Raw genomic sequence first — 20,439 nt, forward strand, 5'->3', positions numbered from 1 at the left:
ATAGCAATGACAAGTTCAACTCTCTAAAAATCGATTATCGTTGTGCTAAACTGAGAACAGAAATCAGTTTTCGTAAGTCTTCAACACTACTCTTTTTAACCGAGTTTAACAACAAATACAAAAAGGTTAACCAATCAAACGTCACTTTTCGGGGGACGTCCCTCATTGTAATTATGAAAAACAGTGCATCCCACCTCAATAACATAGTGCCGTTGCACAGACCAATAGCCGCGAAAGAGGCGTTTTCATGTCTTATCAGACCAATTAACTGCAGCGCAGACAGTAGTGTGCCGCGGGAAGTTTGGTAGGTGAACTGTGGGGTATCCTAGTTAGACTGGAAGATCAGTGAGTTTTCTGCAACGACTTCCAAAAGAAAAAATAATTCAGCAGATGAAAACATACCTAGCAGGCAAATAAGGTAATACGTTTGTGTTTTAGTGCCACGCCCCCCTCGTGAATTAATAGCCTTGTTGTAGGCGGGGTGAGATGTAGTATTGAATTCTGCGCAGGTTCGGATATGTCACTGGGCAACGTGGGATATATGGGGATGGGTCAAAGTGAATTGTAGACGTCATTAAGTTGTAGTGTTTTTATCTCACTATCCTTTCATATCTTAATACGGAATTGCTTATTTTAACTAAACATGAAAAGTAACTTCAGGATTCATTGTAAAAACGGTACTTTCTGATTAGCTGAGTTTTTTAGTGAGACTTAAGCATATGTGTGTATTGCACTTAACAGGCTATCTTGTGGCTCACAATAGTGACACAGGGAGGTGAAAGAACTAGAAATTTGTAAAGGCATTGATTTTTTTTTCAGTGATGAGTACAGCTTAGTTTTTGGAGTTAATATAGTAGTGGAAACTGTGTAATTTAGTATTTCCATTTTGGAAAATGAGAAGGTATTTACTTGTATTCTAGCATCCCCCAATAAGTGTGTGACGTCTTTACTGTTTTCAGGATGTGGTGGTGTTGATAGTGGAGTTTTGCATGCTTGCTACTTTCGCAGTAGTGTCGTGATGAAGCGCAGATGCCTGCTCTGCTGCATATATATTTTCAAAATTATGAATGTGTTTTTTACAGTTTGCATTCACCTCAGACTTGTGCTGGTAGCATCATGGAACAAAAACTTGTATAAGTTTTTTTATGACGTTGGTTCTTTAGGAAATGACATGACAGTCTTCAGCAATGTTTCTCATGAAATGGAAATATATTGGTATTTCACATCAGTCTTTGTCTTTAGTAGATAATATTGCATTAAATATACTGGTATTTATTTTATTTTTTAATATATTGGTATTTTTAAGTAAATAGCACTAAGGTTAGTCCATGTTTTAGAGTGTTTCATTACAGTATTATGAGATAACATGTCTATTATCACAGTATTTGAGGATGTTAGTATATTTTAGGATATGCCCAGTGAAGTTCATACATTTAATTTTTAGGAGTTCCATTTAAATAAGTGATATGATGACAGCATGTTAACATTTTGTTACATTGCTTTATGTTGTACTTTGTATATGGGCTAGCAGCCCCCCCTAAACTCTTATGACCCATGTGTACCACTATAGAGAGATGTTGGAAGAGTGGTAATTGTGACAGAAAGTAGCTTAACCAGATGCTGCACAGATAAAGAGCCAATCACCCGTGTAAACTATTGGCTATTTATGTTGAGAGATGATGGTATGATTTGCCTTCTACCTTCCTTCTATCCATACCTGTCAACTGTCCATATTTTGCCTCCTATTTCTGCTTTGTGCCTCATAAAATTTGAGGTATTCTGACAAATGACTGAGGATTGAAGTCACTCAATAATAGCCCATTTTTGAGTTTCAGACTTCATATCCTTCTGAAAATGCATGCTAACACAAATCCTGTTATACCAGCAACTGGCTAAGTTTATAAGTGTACTATTTAAAATGTGTCTATTTTTGGGCATTTGCACCCCCCATTATTTTTTTACTTTGTCCAGATTTCTTGTGCTAGCTAATAGGTTGAGATGCATGCTTCTCCATTTTTGTTCATTGAGGATCTATGCTGTCCTTTACACACTGTGAATCATACAGTTCTCTGTAGAAAAAAAAAACTCATAATGACATTATTACTGTGTCTGTGTTGAGCTAATGTGCTTGATGATGTAGTGATTTGTAGAACAAAGGATCCATTTTGTTTGGTTTCCTCTTTCCTATCATGGATTGTACAGTTATGATTTTTGGCATTCAGAAATTCAAATGGGTAAGCTCTGTTAAAGTTTGTAGTACACTTCTTTATTTGCAAGCACTAAGTAGAGTAACAACTTCTCATTTTTCTGTCTGCAACAGTAACTTTCTCTAGCATGGAGTTCAGTGTTTTATCAAACCTTTTTCTAAGCCATCAGCCTGCAGATATCTGATAAACTGGTGCCATCAACTGTTTTACTTTAAAACACTGACATAACTGATGCAGTCTTGAAATAGTTACTGGCCAAGTCACTCCCTCTATCTCCTTAGGCCTTCCCACTGTGGAGATTAAATGGCAATGGTCTTGCCTTTACTTTGCATAATGGCATTGTTTTTGCATTGTAGTACCATAGACCATTAATGACCAGTGTGTACTAGAACCCACTGCTGTATTTTAATAGTGGCCCCATGATGGCCACAGTAGAGTATTCAAATGGTATTTCTGTGGTAGGTGTTGGGCTTGAGTAACTTTCATATCTATGATCGGGCATTATCTTCTCAAATTCTGGAAAAGAATCACATAAGTTCTATATTTCTTTCTTTATACCTAGCAAGTAAAAGTGTTGCTAGCAGTCATCCTTGGATTTGTCCAACCTCAGGTGACCTACTAGCATGCTACTTTGGTCTAGCTCTTACTTTATTTTCTTATGATGCCTTTACACTAGAAAGGGTATCCTACAACACATTTTGTCATGGATTACAAAAACCTGTTACTTGAATTCTCTTCCTTATACTAGCAGAAATAAATTCAGAACTCTGCATCAGAAGGCTTTAGCTCACCTTTTTTACGCCCGTTGTACTAAGGGTCCTCACTCTGTTACCTTTTCTTCACTTACCACACATGGATATTCCAGGGTAATGTACATTTTTCATTTTTCAGAGGTTATTTTAAATGATTATGTACTCCTTTCAGATCCTGCGTTTAGGGGATTGATTATATGTTGTGGGGGAATGATCCATTCATTGTATTTTGTACCATAATTTTGTGTTTAAGTAATATAATGTCTTGTTCTCTTGGTTTCACTTTTTTGTATTCTGCCGATATTTATTGTGACTTTAGCTAGCATTTACATATTTCCTTATCTGGGTGTGGGTTTCTGTTAGGTTTTTGGCTTTTTTAAAAACTTTTTAATATTATCTTTTATTCAGTTCTGTAGATTTGCCCAGTGAATTTGTTTGGGTGTGCATCAATTTACTTTGGCAGATGGGATTTGTATTGGGCATCATGGTTATCTCAACATAGTCCTGTTTTACTAGTTTTTGTGTAGAGTACAGTCAGAGTTTAGAAGCATTGGCTATATGGGCATGTAAGGGAAAAACATCACAGCTGAAATTGTGCAGTGTGTCATGATAGTGATTAGCTATGCAATAGGTGCAACTCTTGCTGGCAAAAAAGAGCAAGTCATACACTGGCTTTCACGACCCCACAAGTCACATGACTGTGTTGGACAAGGGTCACACACATAATATGATGGCAGTGATACGCATTTGCACATGCAGTGATGCATGACTAACAGAACAGCCGAGAGTCCAAATCAAGTCTACACAGCAGAGCTGTTGCTGTTTTTTTAGCTTACATGGAAAGGAAATGGGTGGTTATAGAAAAGGGAAAGAGCAAGCAGTGAACCACATAATAGTGAGGGAAAGCTGGAGAGGTTCTGACACAAAGGGGGAACCCAGAGTGAAGACAGTTGGTGATGCCTGGACTACAAAATAAGGTGGGGAAATGAAACACACGGGACAGGGAACACCTTAATAGTAGATGTAGTGGGGTGACTGACGACTACCATTTCACATAGTGTTGTTGAAATCTGAGGATTTGCATAATGATTAAGTGTTTACGTTATAGACACAAGGTACAAGGTTTGAGTCTCACCTTTGAATGACCCAGAGGTTTTAGTTGTGCTTTCAAAATATAATACTCATTATTAAGAAATGACTGCTAGTCAACCAGAATTGTAAAGCTTACAAATTTGTCTTCTTTGCTGGTAAATTGTTCCATGTAAAACACAAAACTACATTGCACTTAGTGGCCAAGATGTTTATTTATTTATGTTATAGTTGTTTACTGGGATGGTCCGACTGGGGCAGTGCCCAATTTCAGTGGAGGCCTAGGGAGAAAAGCTCCAGTCTAAGCTTACATAGAAATTATCACAGCAAGTAATAGAAATTATAAGCAAAATTGACAAAAAATGAGTTTTCACGCATTTACAGGATAAAAATGTAATAACAAAAATATATGCATAGTATCAAATAGAACAAGACTTTAAACATTTGAATATAGACAATATATATGGTTGAATTTATATATGTGGAGGAACATAACATTAGTTAGGAAATTAAGCAGGGAGAATCACTTAGGCAAACTAGTGCATAGTTAGTAATACTTAGTGAGAGTTGCAGCTAGGAATGTAACTACTTGGTGAGAGTTGCAGTCGGGCATCCTTCCCGACTCTTTTAGTGACCAACCTGCCTGCCTTCATCCACCGAGCAACCCAGTCTCCCCAGCTCCAGCACCAATACCTACATACGGATTCACTTTAGAAGTTCGAATTCCCAAAATCTCTAACTTCATATGGTCGAGACCAAAAGATTGAGTTTTGGAAACTTGAACTTGCAGGGGGGCTAACCCCCCTACTTAATATACCCAACTCGTGATCGATCAGTGGGGAAAAAGAAAATTACTATTATATTACTTGTTGCGAGCGCAAAAAATGGGGGGACTCCACTCAACACCAACAAAAAAAAAAAAAAAAATAAAAACATACGCACAAGAGAAGCCAGCCTGTCTGCATCTGTGTAATGTTTTAATGTAGTAAAGTAAAGTAATTTATTTTTAAACATACATATTCGATTTGTTGATTTATGGGTATCAAATATGACATTATCGAGCATTCGAACATTTTTAATTAAAGTGCTTCCCTACATACAGATAACCTAACAAACTTCAACCCTCTAACTTTCTCTAATACTCTCAAACAAACTAACTGGAACAATCTAAAAACTCTATCACTTTACAGAGTCGTCGACTCCTTTAACTCTTCTTTCCTAAATGTACTTGATTCCCAAGCTCCACCCCGAACTATGAGTCAAATCCAAATCTGCCCCATGGTTAACTAGGGAAACCAAAAAACTTATGCAACAGAGAAACAAATGCTGAAAACTTTCTCAGCACAATAAAAAACCAGAGACCCTTATTCAATATAAGCAACTCTGCAACCTTACTAAAAGACATCTATCCAAAGACAAAACAATCCTACTATATGACACTCCAAGCCAACCACTCCAAAAACCCCAAACAATTCTGGAAGTCCATTAATTCAATTCTCAACCCAGGCACCAAAAATAATCCTTGCCCTGACACACTACCAGGTCTGATCCAGAAATTGCCACTCTTTTCAACTCCTTCTTTACTAACTCTATAGCTGAACCAAATAAGGCCTTTCAAATTAACCCATCCACACAGTTCAGTCACTCTACCCCAGCCTCTAAACCCAACCCTCCCCCCACATTTGAACTTAAACCAGTCTCTACCTCATATATAAAAAATAATTCTCAGCAAACTAAAACCTTGCTCTAATGCTCCAGATAACATTTCATCCAAATTCTTACAAATTGCTGCAGATGGAATCGCCCTCCCCATTAGTATCCTAATCAACAGATCCATAAAGGAATCATATGTCCCCAAACTGTGGCGTGCTGCCTTTATACGTCCTCTCCACAAAGGTGGTATAAATAATAATACCTCAAACTTTCGCCCCATAGCCTTCCTCTCCCCAATATTAAAAATACTGGAAAAATGCATTCACATTCAGTTAATGCCCTTCCTTATCAAAAACCACCTCATCTCCTCTTAAACCCAACATGGTTTCCGTCCTGGCCATAGCACTATAACTGCTCTACTCTCATTCCTAGATATAGTCAACTGTGCCCATGATACTGGTAAATAGTTTCAACAGTTCTACTAGATCTCTCAAAGGCTTTCAACACTGTCTCCCATACCCATCTCCTTAACCACCTTGCTAACCTCAACCTCTCACACAGTACACTATCCTGGTTCTCAAGTTACCTTTCCAATAGATCTCAAGCTGTAAAATGGAGGAAAGGCACCTCTAATTTCCTTCCTACCCCCACTGGAGTTCCCCAAGGTTCCATTCTTGGCCCTATGCTATTCAACATCTTTATCAATGACTTCCACTCTGCCATCCCAAATACTAAAATCATACAATACGCCGACGACTCCACTTTAATCTGCTGTGCCACCAACCTCCCAGAACTTCTGTCATACACACAAACTGCTTTCTCCACCACTGAGAACTGGATGCTCCAAAACCACCTTGCTCTAAATGCTAACAAATCCAAAATACTACTCACCCCCCTCCCTGCTCAAAAATCCTTCCCTCTCAACAAAAACTCCTTCCAAATTAGAAGCCACAACAATTCAGCCATAGAAACTGTTCCCTATGCCAAACTACTTGGGGTCACTATAGATGAAAACCTAAAATTTGACACCCATATTCAACTCAGTATCAAGAAAACGCATCAAAAACATGGCCTGCTATACTGAAACATTCACTATCTCTCCCCTTCTTCTAGACAAGCCCTCGCCACTACCTATCTTCCTCCCACACTAATGTATGGTGCCCCTCTATTAACTAACTTATCTGCCTCCATTTCCTCAAAAATGGAAAGTTGTTATAATAAAATTTCAAAATTTGCCATCAAAGCCAAACTCTCCTCCTACCATTGCTCTGCCCTCTACTCACTAAACTGGCTAGAACTTCCCAACCTCCTAGACTACCTCCAACTTACCACTGCCCATAGGCTATTATTTAACCCCTCTAAATGTCCTGCACTATCCAACATCCTACATCTTTACACCCCTAACAGGCCACTCAGATCTGCTCACCTAAACCAACTCACTGTCCACACACCAAAGCGACCTGCCAGGCAGCATCTCCTATCTTTTTCCTTAGCCAAAAAATGGAATTCTCTCCCTCCTTCTTTATGAATGACAGAAAACCCTGACAACTTCAAAACCCAACTCCATTCCTACTTGTTCTCTAATTGGAAGTGAACCTGCACTTTCCCCACCTAGCCTTCTACTCTCTACACTAATTGTATTTCCATACTACTCCTATTTCCAACAACTTTGCTCCTGGACTGTACTTATTATTTATTGTTGTCTTGTGTATATAATGTAAATATTGCAAATAGTTTGCGCTCCCTTTTATCCCCCTCCCTAACATTTATGCTTGTTCCACCACTCTGCTGTAACAAGGCTCAAATTCTATGTAACCTTTTTAACCAACCATGTCAATATATGACTCATATGCTATGTAACCACTGTACCTTACACTGTCTGTATCACAATTTACCAGTATTCATAAAACTTAATATTATCTGTTCTATCTTAATGTATCTGTATCTTTGAATCTTAATTTTAATTTTACCTGTTGTTTTTTAATTTTACTATGTAATGCGGAGCTTTTCTCTCCGGGCCTCCATTGAAAACGGGCTCCTGAGGCCAGTGGATCTCCCCGGTCATCAAACTGAAATAAATAAATAAATAAATGTAACTACTTATAGTGAGAGTTGCAGCTAGGAATGTAACTACTTATAGTGAGAGTTGCAGCTAGGAATGTAACTACTTATAGTGAGAGTTGCAGCTAGGAATGTAACTACTTATAGTGAGAGTTGCAGCTAGGAATGTAACTACTTATAGTGAGAGTTGCAGCTAGGAATGTAACTACTTATAGTGAGAGTTGCAGCTAGGAATGTAACTACTTATAGTGAGAGTTGCAGCTAGGAATGTAACTACTTATAGTGAGAGTTGCAGCTAGGAATGTAACTACTTATAGTGAGAGTTGCAGCTAGGAATGTAACTACTTATAGTGAGAGTTGCAGCTAGGAATGTAACTACTTATAGTGAGAGTTGCAGCTAGGAATGTAACTACTTATAGTGAGAGTTGCAGCTAGGAATGTAACTACTTATAGTGAGAGTTGCAGCTAGGAATGTAACTACTTATAGGAAATTAGTGTTATCTAGTTGTACTATCCCATTGTACCATTATTTCCGATTTTAACAAAAGAGGTATCACTTTTCTTATACATTTCTTGCCAGGGAGGTGGACAGACCCAGAGAGTCTTGCTGCACCACAGACAGTTCCACAGTATGTTCTTACAATGCAACAAAGTATAACACAACAGACAATATGGAATGCAAAATGTGCAGTTGAAAAATATGGCATATTATGTGGAAATATGAGTCTGGAAGAGATGAGTGCTTAGTGGTACAATGCACATAGGCAGTGTAGACCTACAGCTGCATTGCAGATGGGTCACATTGGCTCATAATGTATTTACTGTGTGCATGGGGTAGTAATGTATTAATAAGTCAAAATTGTGGGTATGGCAGGAGGTTGTGAACTTCATTAATTGTAGGTGAGTTTGGCATTGTTTAGGTGGTTTTGGAGAATATTTTTAAAGGCTGTATTGATTTTGTCGTTTAGGACATGGTTCTTTTTGTATAGAGCTAGAATTGTGAAAAAAAGTCTGATGTATGGAGAGATTCACTTTGATAGGTTAAATACTAAGCTACTAATAGAGGACCATTATTAGCTTAGCCACAATATTCACAATTATAGGTACCCATTGACATGACTAATTTTATATTTACTTTCAACCTCTTTCAGCGAAGGCTTGAGGGGCCAGACTTGTGGTGTATTTACGATTGCCTATCCATTCGTCCAGACTATGCTTAGAGTATTTGGGAGCTAATTGGCTTTATATCCAAAGGAAGTCCATCTTTTAGAAGAGGGATTCTGTGGGCTACATATTTGTCTCACTAGCAGTTCCTGTTTGTTTCTGTGGAAGTTGTAGGTTCATAGAATGAAACTAGGCTATTGGCCTGGGTGCCCTTATAAGCCTAGCCAAGAATTTCACCCATGTTCCCACAAAGTCAGCACCTGTTTTCCCTGTCCAGCAGGGACACATGGGATCCCAGTGGCATATTTTCTGTTTCCCATCCAGTCGTCCAGGTTCCTCCTTAAAGATGGCTAGTGAGGTACTCTGCTTGACATGGAGAGGAAGTCTGTTCCACAGATGGAGGAGTCGTCGGGACACATTTATCCCACCAACAAGTTCTGTTAATGTTACAGACCAGGTTGAGACCTCATGTGTGGGTTGCGGGAGTGAAGTTTAAATTACAGATATGCAGCATCTCCTTCAAGGCCGAGTCTGAGGTCACCTCTGAGCAGTCTGTATGAGACTGAGTAGAGGGACATATCTGTATAGGATAGGTGTTTGAGACCCTTGGTTTTCCTGGTCAGGAACCTCTGTGGTCTCTCCAACTGCTGCATGTGCTTGGCAAGGTACATGCCAAAGAGGGCATTGTACTCGATAATGGGTCTGATAAGGGAGGAGTACAGGGGTGTTATGAACTCCTTGTTCCTGGATGAAATGCCCTTACTTATGAGGTGGGCCATGTAGAAAGCCTTCTATACAACGGAGGCAACATGGTGGTCAAACGTCAGGTTGCTATCAACCTAGGTGCTCAAGTCCCTCGCTAATGATTGCATGCTTAGTACATTGTTATTATTGTGATAATTAGTGGGGACACCATTTTCCCCAAAGGGGATAATGATGCATTTCTTGGCATTCAGTTTGAGGCCATGCTTCTGGCATCAGTCATTAGTTTGGTTAAGGCCCTCTTGGAGGATGTTCACATCACTAGAGGAATTTATGATAGTGCCCAGCTTGCAGTCATCTGCAAACTTGGTCAGCCAGAGACCACTGGCTTTGGCTTGCACCACAGAAAAGTATATCCCAAACAGTAGAGGCCCCAAGACCGATCCTTGGAGTACGCCTCTTGTTACAGGTCTACTACTAGATGTGGCTTCCCCTCTTTTGACTGAGTGGGTTCTATCCATGAGCCAGTTAGCTACCCATCTGGTAACTTATGGAATGAGACCTAGCTGGGTGAGTTTATCATTATGCTTTCTTGAGGCAGTTTTGGGACATGTAGGAGGTTGTATAAGACTAGATATCCGAGGCTCTGTAAGCTATACAGAGATCACCTGTCAAGACTTTGTAGTAAATAGGGAGAGAGCTTAAAGGTAGTCTGGTAACTATAGTAAGAAATGCCTGTAGAGCAGAATGTGTGTGCTGTGTATTTAAGAAGCACATCAAGGACTGAACGTGCATATATAAATAGCAGACATGTACCATACTCGGTGCCATTTTGGAAGTGCAGCCAGAGAGTGAGCATGTGAGAATGAATGAATGCAGTTAATTTGTATATAAGTTACCTAAGTTGAAGTTAATAAGCTATAATCGTGATGTGTTTGTACATAATAAAGCTGCTTGAACAGAGCCCACAAAGACTCGTCTGTTACATCCTGACTAGACGTGTGACAGTACCCTTGATTATTTTAGTTTGGAAATGCTGCAGTCTTTCAAACTATATCGTATGCTTTGACAAGTAATACCAAAGGGGCCATCATATCACCTGATGAGGCAGGATTAGAGAGAGAAAAAGTGAACTTCCTCAGATCTGGAAGAAGTATCCCTGGTGATTTGTCTGGTTAGGTAAAAGTATTTCTTAGTAGTGGATACATGTTGGCAAAGGATAGGTCCCTAACGAATGGGTCAGCTTTCGGAGGAGTGTCCCATTTGTGGCATGTGCGTGACCACCCATTTTTGCCAAATGACACATTGCAAAGTTTCTTGGCATTTAGATTTAGGTAATGGTCCAGGTACCCCTTATAGTTCTTCCTGACGAATCTGGAATCCAAGTTTGCAGTTAGTTGTGGGCCTTTGGTGACTGCCTTTATCAGCAATGTAAATACTGGAGACAAGATAAGTGGTCCTAGAACTGATCCCTGGGGGACACTGCTGGTAGCTACTCTTTTTGAAGAGTATGCCTCCCACACTAATAGATGGGTTCTGTCCCTTAGCCAGTTTGCTCTTCAGTAGGTAGCATAGGGGATTACATGTAGTTTGATTAGTTTAGTTTATTGATAATGCCAGGAAGTGAGATGTTATCAAAGGCTTTGGCAAGTTCAGGTTGGTAGTTTGAGCCAATGTGCCGAGTTTAATTCATCAATGACTTGGTCAAAAAAGCTCACCAGGTTCAGGAGGCAGGAGCTTCCTTTAAAAAAACAAACGAGCTGTCAATGGCCCAGGGGTTGTAGACCACCTATGTCCTTGTTGTTTATGTTATATTCCAGAACTTTTCCACTTTTTCAGAAGCCTATATAGTGTCTACATTTTACTTTTTAACATAAAAAGAACATGGAAAAGATGGAAACCTTATATTGTGCTTCCTTTTCAAATTATTATTCACTAGAATGTTAGCATGTTGCTGCTTCCTATTTATAGCTAAAATTTTATTTTTTTGTAGTACTTTTGTCAGCCCATACTCTTATGTTCATTTTGTTCAACTTCCTTTTTATTGTTTCATCTTTAAACCCTAGCATGCATTGCTATAGACTGTTCAGTAAAAAAGGAAAAATCCACTCTTTAGTAAAAATCAGACATTAAATGAATATACAACACATCATTATTTTTCCTGAAATTGCCAGAAAATTCCAAACGGATTAACTGTATTTGTCCGAATCTTTTATGTGTATAGGTTTTATACTACGCTAATGACCCTAAGGGCCTTTTTAAGCCTAGGAATGCATCCCAAGTGAGTCCCAACAAGTTTGGCATCCTAGAGGTTATTTTTAGGGGTATGTGTAAGCTAGGGCATGCATGATCAAATGTTTACAGGTTACCACTGTCCGTTAGAGATATAGGTGGTGGTAGACTAGGAGAATATTTTTGATTTCCCATCCACTAGTCCAGGTTATGCTTAAATAGGGTCAGGGAACAACTCTGTTTCACAAGCGAGGGTTAAGTCTTTAGATCTGGTAGTTCTGATACTATTTGTTTAACAGATACACAAGAGGTCCATTAGAGTGTGATCCTGGAATGCCTCATATGCCAGACATTGATCACCTAGGTAGGGCTTTTAAGACCATCCACATAGGACATGTTGTTAATGCCTTGTACTTTTTTTGTGAGGAACTTCTGTGCAGGTTTAACCAGTAGACTATACTGCATATGCCATGTATTTAGTCTCAGGAAATGACAGAAGACCTGTTTTACTTGCATCTCTTTAATTGCTTTGTTCTGGCTCTGAATTGTTTAGAGTTAGTTATATATTGACCCGAGTGAATTGGGAGGTAGGGTATACAGATGACTCCACTATCATCTGCGTATCCGACACATTAACTCACCTATAGCACATAATACAACAAGCTTTGTCTTCCATAGAAATATGGCTCCCCAGTGCTGAACTCCTACTGAATCCCTAAAAACAAAGCTCTTCTTTACTCACAAACCCCAAAGCTCCAACAAAACAAACTTCAAGATCTTTTCAGTCAGCAATACTGAAATTGCTTTGGTTCAGCATACCAAACTAGTAGGTGTCACAGCTGATGATAATCTCAAGCGTGGCATACACATACAAAACAATATTAAAAAAATCCCCAAAAACTAGGCAATCTATGCAGGAATAAAAACTTCCTTACAGCAGCTACAAAAGTTACCCTGGCCAAAATTGTACATCTTGCCCTCACTGTTTTATGGGGCCCCAATTCTAACTTACAGACATCCCTAAGGAAAAAAAGAACTAGAAAGCTGCTGTAACAAAATTGCCAAATTTGCCATAAACGCAGCCCCTATAACTCATCACTGTAAAGCCTCACATTCCCTAAGATGGCTTGAACTCCCCTCCACCTCCAATACGTACAACTTACTATGGTATATGAAATCATCCACATCCCACTGGCTTGTCCTGCTCTTAGTATACTATTCAACTTTTATATCCCAAATAAACATCTTGGATCTGAAAACAAACCTCTCACAACTTATAAGCCTAACAAAACCCCAGGCCTAAGCCTTTATTCCTGCTTTGTGGCAAAACTATACAACTCCTTTCCTTTAACCGTCAAAACTTGCTACTATGTGCTCCTTCAAAACCTCTATAAAAGAATACTTCAGCAAAGCTTGGATTTGTTTCTGTATGAGCCCAGGCTGGAAGTACTCTTTTATACCTTTTTCTACTTCTACTCTCTCCCCACTGCTAACTTACCCTGCCCTCCTTTCCTGTACACATACTCCCCCTGAGGTTACACTCCTACCTTTACCACATCTATTCCTACTATCCCCTCTATCACATTCTACACCTCTCTACTTGTAATATCCTACACCTTCACCAATATAATCTGTTACCATATTTCATGACCTCTAGAATATTATTAATCTTTATGATAATCGTCTATTATGCAAATTTACTTATTTGTTTACTGGGTTGATATGACTGGGTCTGTAGAACCCATTTTCAGCAGAGGCCTGGGAGAAAAACTCCACATAGAGTTCACTGCAAATACAGTGTAATACAATGCAATACAAATTACATTTAAAATATTATACAAAAATAAGTTGAAAGAACATAAAGTATGTTACAAAATATTACAGTATATACTACACATTTAGGCAATTCTATAGAGTTAAAACATTGTAAACCGTAATAGTTACTCTCACCATATATATAGCCTATGAGTAGATACTGTCTAAAGCTAGTATGCAGTTAGTGCATTGTATGACATAAACTGTTATAGTACATGAAAAAAACAGAATGTTGGTTTCAGTTAGGAAAATAATAGCCAGAAAGTTAGTGAGAGAGTTAAGTAGAACAGAGGCATTGCAGTCTGAGCAGTAGCTTAAGGATATGGTATAGAATAGGAGAGGGAGTTAGGAGAGCCTTAGGATCTTGCAGACTATTAGGGAGTGAAATGTGACAGAAGAGGAGGATGAGGCTAATGTGGAAGAAGAGGAAGAGCTGAGCATTAGGCAGGCTTTATCCAGGAGCAAAGCCATGTATTTTTGAGATGATTTTTTAAAGATGCTTTGAAATGGGTTAGGCCAGGCATAGACCTGATAGATAGAGGTAGTGAATTCCATAGTGTAGAGACAGAGTGTGAATACAGAGAGTGACCTGTTTTTTTGTGAGTTTTGAGATAGCCAAAATATTTTTGTCTTCTGATCATAGGGATCAATTTGATGTGTTAGGTGTGACTAGATTGGCTAGTGCAGGGCAATCAGTAGGCTTGAAAATAAGGTTGTGCAAGGTGGATAGCTGAATAAAGGCAAATTGGTTGGGGAGTTCAAGCCAGTTTAGTTCTAGTAGCGGTTTACAGTGGTGTGTGTGATATTTAGAGTTTGTGGCAAACTTTGCAACTTTGTTGTACTTTAGCACTGTTCCATCTTGCTTAGGGTAGAAGTTTTGTAAGTTAATTAGGATAGGAGCACTGTAAAGAAGGGAAGTAAAAATGTTTTTGCGAGGGTAGTGTTGGTTGATGCAGTAAAGAAATGTTTGTTTCTATACAAGAGCCCCAGTTATTTTGCTGTATATGGGGGTTGAGTGAAAGTTTGTCAATGCTAACTCCTAGAAGTTTGGTTTCCTGAGCTATTTCTGACATTCTTGTCAGATACAAGGATGTTGAAATGATCAGTGAAAGTAGTTCTGGTAGTGATTGAGCAGTACAGATTATGGTGCAATCCTCAGCACATTGAATGAGAGTTCCAGGGTTAGAGGCAGTGCAAAGGTTGCTTGTGAAAATGTTGAAGTAGGTGTCCAGTACAGGCCTTGGAGAGATCAAGAAAAACTGAAGCTGCATAGCATCCTGCATATCTGGCCTTGTTCACGGTGTCTGTACAGGAGCTGTGCTGTGGCTGCATCGGAAGCCATGTTGGGTTTTGGTTAAAAGGTTGTTTTGCAATAGATATTGCATTACCTGCTGATAGATACCTGTCTCAAGAATTTGATACGGGTGAGTTTCCTTCTTTATGGATGAGGGTGATGTGCGATTGTTTCCATATGGTAGGTACTTCTGTTCTGGATAGGATACTGATTGGGTAGGCGATTGAGTTGGCAGCCAGTTTGAGGTAGTGTGATGAAAGATTATCAGCTGAGGTGGAGCAGGGTTTTAGTTTTTTGAAGCAGTTTCTTAATGGTGTCAGTAGGTATGGGCTGAAATGAGAATGGGGTTCGTTTGACATTTTCTTGAGGGGGGGGGTTATTAATGACCGGGTTAGAAGTAGTTGATGTTCTAGGATTGGTGTCCGAATAAGTTGAAGGTTGGGGAAGTCCATCATTTAAGGGTGTCAGTAGGTCTGATATTGATTTTATGAAGTACTTGTTAAAGTTTTTGGCTATTTGTGATGGAGGGGTATCTGGTGATACAGTGTGCTGTCTGTTTGTTCCAGGGTTAAGTAAAGAAGATATGAAGTGCGAAAATTTATTGGGGTTGATTTTATGCTGCAGTTGAAACGGAGAGTAGTGTGACTTCTTACATCTGTTGATTAGTTTTGTCACTGTTGTGTAGTGGTTTGAAACTGACTTGATTTTGTTTAGTTTACAGGTCATCCAGGCTACATCCCTTTGCTTCATCGGGTGTTTACATTCCTTAGAGAGACATGTTGCTGAGTTCTTTTTTGACTCTCTAAATGAATGGGAGCTACTGTATCAAGTATGTGAAGGAAGGTGACACTGAAGTATAGTGCAGTATCATTAAGGGGTAGTCATTTAAGGGGTGTCTAGTCTATTTCATGTAGGAGACTGCTGAATTTATGCTGACAAAAATTAGTCGAGTTCCTAACTGATTTTACAGTGTGTACTCTTAGTTGTTGGAAGTAAATAATGCTGCATCTTTCTATTATCAGGCTTTCCATATAATTTATACTTGAACGCTATAACTTTATTTTGTCTGAGTTTGTATTTTGACAAACTAATGTGTAGTTTTTCAAATTTTGTGCTTGCTTGAATGTTATGACTTTGTTGTGTCTGTTCTTGTGACCCAGTCTTTCCTGGTACACAAATGCCAAACAAAAATATATGTTCCAGTTGCTGCATGTGTTTGATTAGGTACATACTGAAGGGGGCATTGTATTTTATGATTGGTCTGAGGAAGGTTAAGAACAGTGGAACAATGTCTCCCTTATATCTAGAGGCCATATCCCATGCTTATAAGTTAGACATTGCTGAGTTTAATGTCTTTAATATAGAATGATTTCATTACTAACATGGACACATGTTGGTCAAAAGCCAGTTTATTGTCTACATATATCCTTGACAAATGAGTCTACTCATAGGGGTGTTTCATCAATAAGGTAATTTCCTGGAGTAGATGACACTCCAAAGGGTGCTATTATGCATCATTTTGTATTGAGTTAAACCATATGTGGCACCAGTTAGTCTAATAGTAAACTGAGTTTCATGTTAAATCATCAGTTCCTGTGTTTCTCCAAAATAGTGTAATTATCCTTCAGTTTGTGTGTGTATGTCATTTTGTCCCTTCCATGGTTGGTCTAGTCTGAAGGGTAAATCTTTTATCTTGGAAGAACAACAAACAAGCAGGAAGTAAAACGAAAACTTTTTAAGACCTCTGACACTTCTGGACAGTCTTAAAACAAGCAAGACTAAACCACGTGAATATGTCTTGGGTACTCCCAAGTTATCCCAATATTGATTTAAATCATGTTGGTGTGATAACAAGTAATTAATGAGTAATTAAGAAAAGCAGAGCTAGAACTGACCAGCAGGGAAAAACATTGCAGCATGAGATTGCTGATTATAATAGTGAACATGTTTTACTTTGGAAATGTAAAATTCAACCAGTGGTAAGGAAGCAAGTTAAGATGCAAGTTGGCATCAAAATATTTGGAGTGCTGAATCGCCAGTGAAGCAGGGAGATAGCTTCAGTGCTATGAGTTATTGTACAGATTCCTTAGGGAGCTGGACAGTTTCCCTCATTACCTACATTGGTAGATCATAACTAAATCCCAACAGCAGATCCAGCCAGACTTTTGCTCTTATGATGAATAACATATAAAACAAGCAGAAATGGACAGTGTGGGGATGGGAGAATGTTAATACCAGCAAAACAATAGGGACTAAAGTAAGCTTTTGAACTTTGTATCCTTGAACTGACCAGTGACATTCAAGAAAGAGCTAATACTAATATTGACTTGTCAGTAGTAGTTCTGGTTATGAACTGAATATTCAGATTAACATTTTAAAACAGTCTCAAGTTTCTTTCTGTGGTTACACTACAGCTCCACAGTATGTGAACTGAATTGTACACATTTATTCATAAGCTTAATTTATTGTGTAATTCCACTGATGATGTGCTATATTTAGAGAATATTAGTCATGAAAGAGTTAGAGAAAGTAGTTTGCAAGATTTCGTTTTTTAACTCGTTTTTTTGAAAGAAAAGGATGACTGGGTTAATTCCTATTGTCTCCTTAATGTTGCAGGTGTTAAGTATAAAAGTTGTTCTATTCCACCCTTCACTAATTAGTATGATAAACTTCCAATTTGATTAATTTTGCTTATCCAAGCTCTCTTCCCAATCTTTTCTACCCCCCACTGATTGATTCTTATAGTTATGCAATATTTTATATGCCCTATTAATCATCCCTTTTTTAACAGCAGCTTCTGTTCTAGATTCTACTACCAGTACTGGTCTTTGACTTAGGATCCCCCTGTTCTGTTTGCCTGTACTCTGATATCAATCCTTGATAGGGAAGACCATCTCTAGCCTGCAGTCCAAATGAATTCTTAGCCTCTTCCCATTTTCTTACGTTTCCCCTTCTAGTTATTTGCTCCCAATACTTTGGTTCCTTGGACAGTTTCCAGAAAATTCCAGCTCCCTCTGGTCTATTCTCTGTATCCTGAAATTGCAGTCATCCCTATCAGCAAAATCTACTTTCTGTCTTCTCATGTTGGCTTAGTCTTTAGAATACTGTATGCAACTTTCTGAATATAATGTTTTGTATGATTATTATTCTCCTCAAGGATCTGCATCCAAAATCCTAGTCTTTCCTTAATTCTTGAGCTTCTCACTATTTCACCATCATCCATTTCCACTTTGAATTATAGCTTGTGCTTGTGCATAGGAGCCTTAACTGTGTAGCTCTGAAATACCCCTTTCAAATCAGGTAATCCCAAACCACCTTGTTCTGTTGGAAGGATCAGCTTATTCCACTTGACTCTTGACCTCTTTTCTCTCTGATAAAATCCTTGAACTCTTTAACTGTGATCCACAACTTATCCTCTGATTAATAAAAAAAATATATCTGTGTATAAAACTAATGGAACTAAAACATTTTCTCTGCTTGCATCTCACTGTCCAGATCTATAAAACAGAGTTTCCAATTCTCAGTTTTTATATTCCGTTCCATATCTTACCACATAAATTCTCGACTGGATGTATAGTTTAGAGCTATTGCTTTTGTTTTATCTTCATTAATTTTGTATTATGAAAAAAACTGAAACTGTCTCAGAATGTTGCGCAACCCTGAAATATCCTTTCTTGTTTTATTGGGTATAAAATAATATCATCTGCAAATACAGCCAACTCTTCTTGATTACCATACCAGTTATATTCTTGAATTACTGAGTTCCTTATTTTCTTTGCCAGTGGTTCTAAATGTAAAACAAGTAACAAAGGAGAAAGAGGATACCCCTACCTGGTTCCTCTGTTCAAACAGAACTCATCAGACAGGAACACCCCACTGTATTTTTCACCTCAGATCCCTCGTATATCCTCTTTTTTAACCTTATTTTGTCAGGGGGACGCAAATGCTTCCATTGCCCTACTTATAAAATGGCAGCTTACACTGTTAAATGTTTTCTCTGCATCAAGACCCACCAACTACAGTGGTATTTTTTTACATTCTCCTCCCCCTTGGATTATCATTGCTCTGTTAATGTTGTCAAATGTTTGCCTCCCCTCCAGAAAACCTCACTGATCCATATCTATGAATTTTGGCATCACCTTTGATTTTTTTTTTTTTTAGCTGATCTACGTAAACACTTTATAATCATGATTTAGAATCAAAATGGGCCTATATTAAGCTGGGTCTGATGGTTTTTACCATCTTCAGGTATTACATCCACCACAGCATTCTTCCAAGATGTTGATGATTCTCCTCTTTTTAAAATACTTTTAAAGCATTCCAGATTTTTACTTTCTTCCCTCCTAGCTTCCGAACTTCCAAAGGAGTACCTATCTGTTCCTGGAGACTTTCTTCTAGATTGGTTAATAATCACCATTTATATCTCCTATCCTAACTCTTAGTTATTGAACCTCATCTGCCTCTAACCTTGGCATATTTAATTCTTCCATAAACATTTCCATTTGTACTTTCCTTGATTACTTCTGTGCTATGTACAGATTTTCATAAAATTTCAGAAATATTTCTAATACCTTTAAAGGATCTCTGATTATTTTCCATATGCTCCCTAAGCTTAGCAATAACCCTTTCTACTTTCTGCTGCCTCAGCCATTGGGCTAAAAACTTTTGTGCTGTGGAGTTATCAAAAACAGTTGCCTAACAGCAATCTTTCTAAACCCTTGCATTATTATCAAGGTAGTCCTCTATTTTCTCTTCAGCACTATGCAGTTGCACCTCTTCTTGTTCTGTCTGATTCCCCCTATTTTGCAGTACTCTAACTTTTGTCAGTCTCTCCAAATAATTCTGGTTACTTCTTAGCCATATCTGTCTGTTATTTCTACCCTATTTTTAAATTACATTTTCATTTTATCCCATTCATAGCTATGTTTTCTGAATAAATTTCTGTCTTCTGTAATAACTCTTGAATAATTTCCACTACTAATTCATTGAATTCCTCTGTGTTCAACGGGTAGGTGGGGAAGCACTAGTGTCTCATATTTATTACATTACCCTGCATTTTTATTTTAGTTATTGGTGCATGATCTGAAATAGTTACTGGATGACATTATTATTGTTTTGGAATGGCAGTAAGGAGTTATTAGAGGAATTGTTTGTATTCCTCAATTCCACAGAATTATTGGATTTCACTATGAATGTCCATAATGAAAGTATTACTTATCCAGATGTGAGAATTACTAAGGATAGGACTGCCTCAAAATTTATTTCAACATTGTATAGAAAACCGACCTACTCCAATTGCTTGCTTTATTTTGACAGCTGGCATCCCCCTCACCAGAAGAAGGCCTTGGTGAAGGGGCCATACGTGAGACTGGGACGTATGATTAGTTGTGGCAAGGAGTTTGAATAAGAAGGTAACCACCTCAATGAAATGCTATTAGCGAGGGGATATCCCCACGGGTGTGTGGACAAT

The 20,439-nt window shown here is 38.4% G+C and overlaps 1 protein-coding gene across 4 annotated transcripts in view; it reads left to right on the top strand.

The window, feature by feature from the left end:
* Positions 1–307: 307 nt before the first annotated feature.
* The window catches only part of TP53BP1 (tumor protein p53 binding protein 1), a 1,265,047-nt gene continuing 1,244,915 nt past the window's right edge, over positions 308–20,439 (top strand). For 3 of the 4 annotated variants that reach the window (XM_044077532.1, XM_044077535.1, XM_044077536.1), the window contains exon 1: positions 540–677. The gene's annotated coding sequence lies outside the window, so the exon portion shown is untranslated. Of the gene's footprint in view, positions 419–539; positions 678–20,439 lie in introns of those variants that run through there. The other variant, XM_044077533.1, reaches the window with a different exon arrangement.

This window comes from Protopterus annectens, chromosome 7.part0 (genome assembly GCF_019279795.1).
Source record: "Protopterus annectens isolate FY-2018-M chromosome 7.part0, PAN1.0, whole genome shotgun sequence".
Lineage (NCBI taxonomy): Eukaryota > Metazoa > Chordata > Ceratodontiformes > Protopteridae > Protopterus > Protopterus annectens.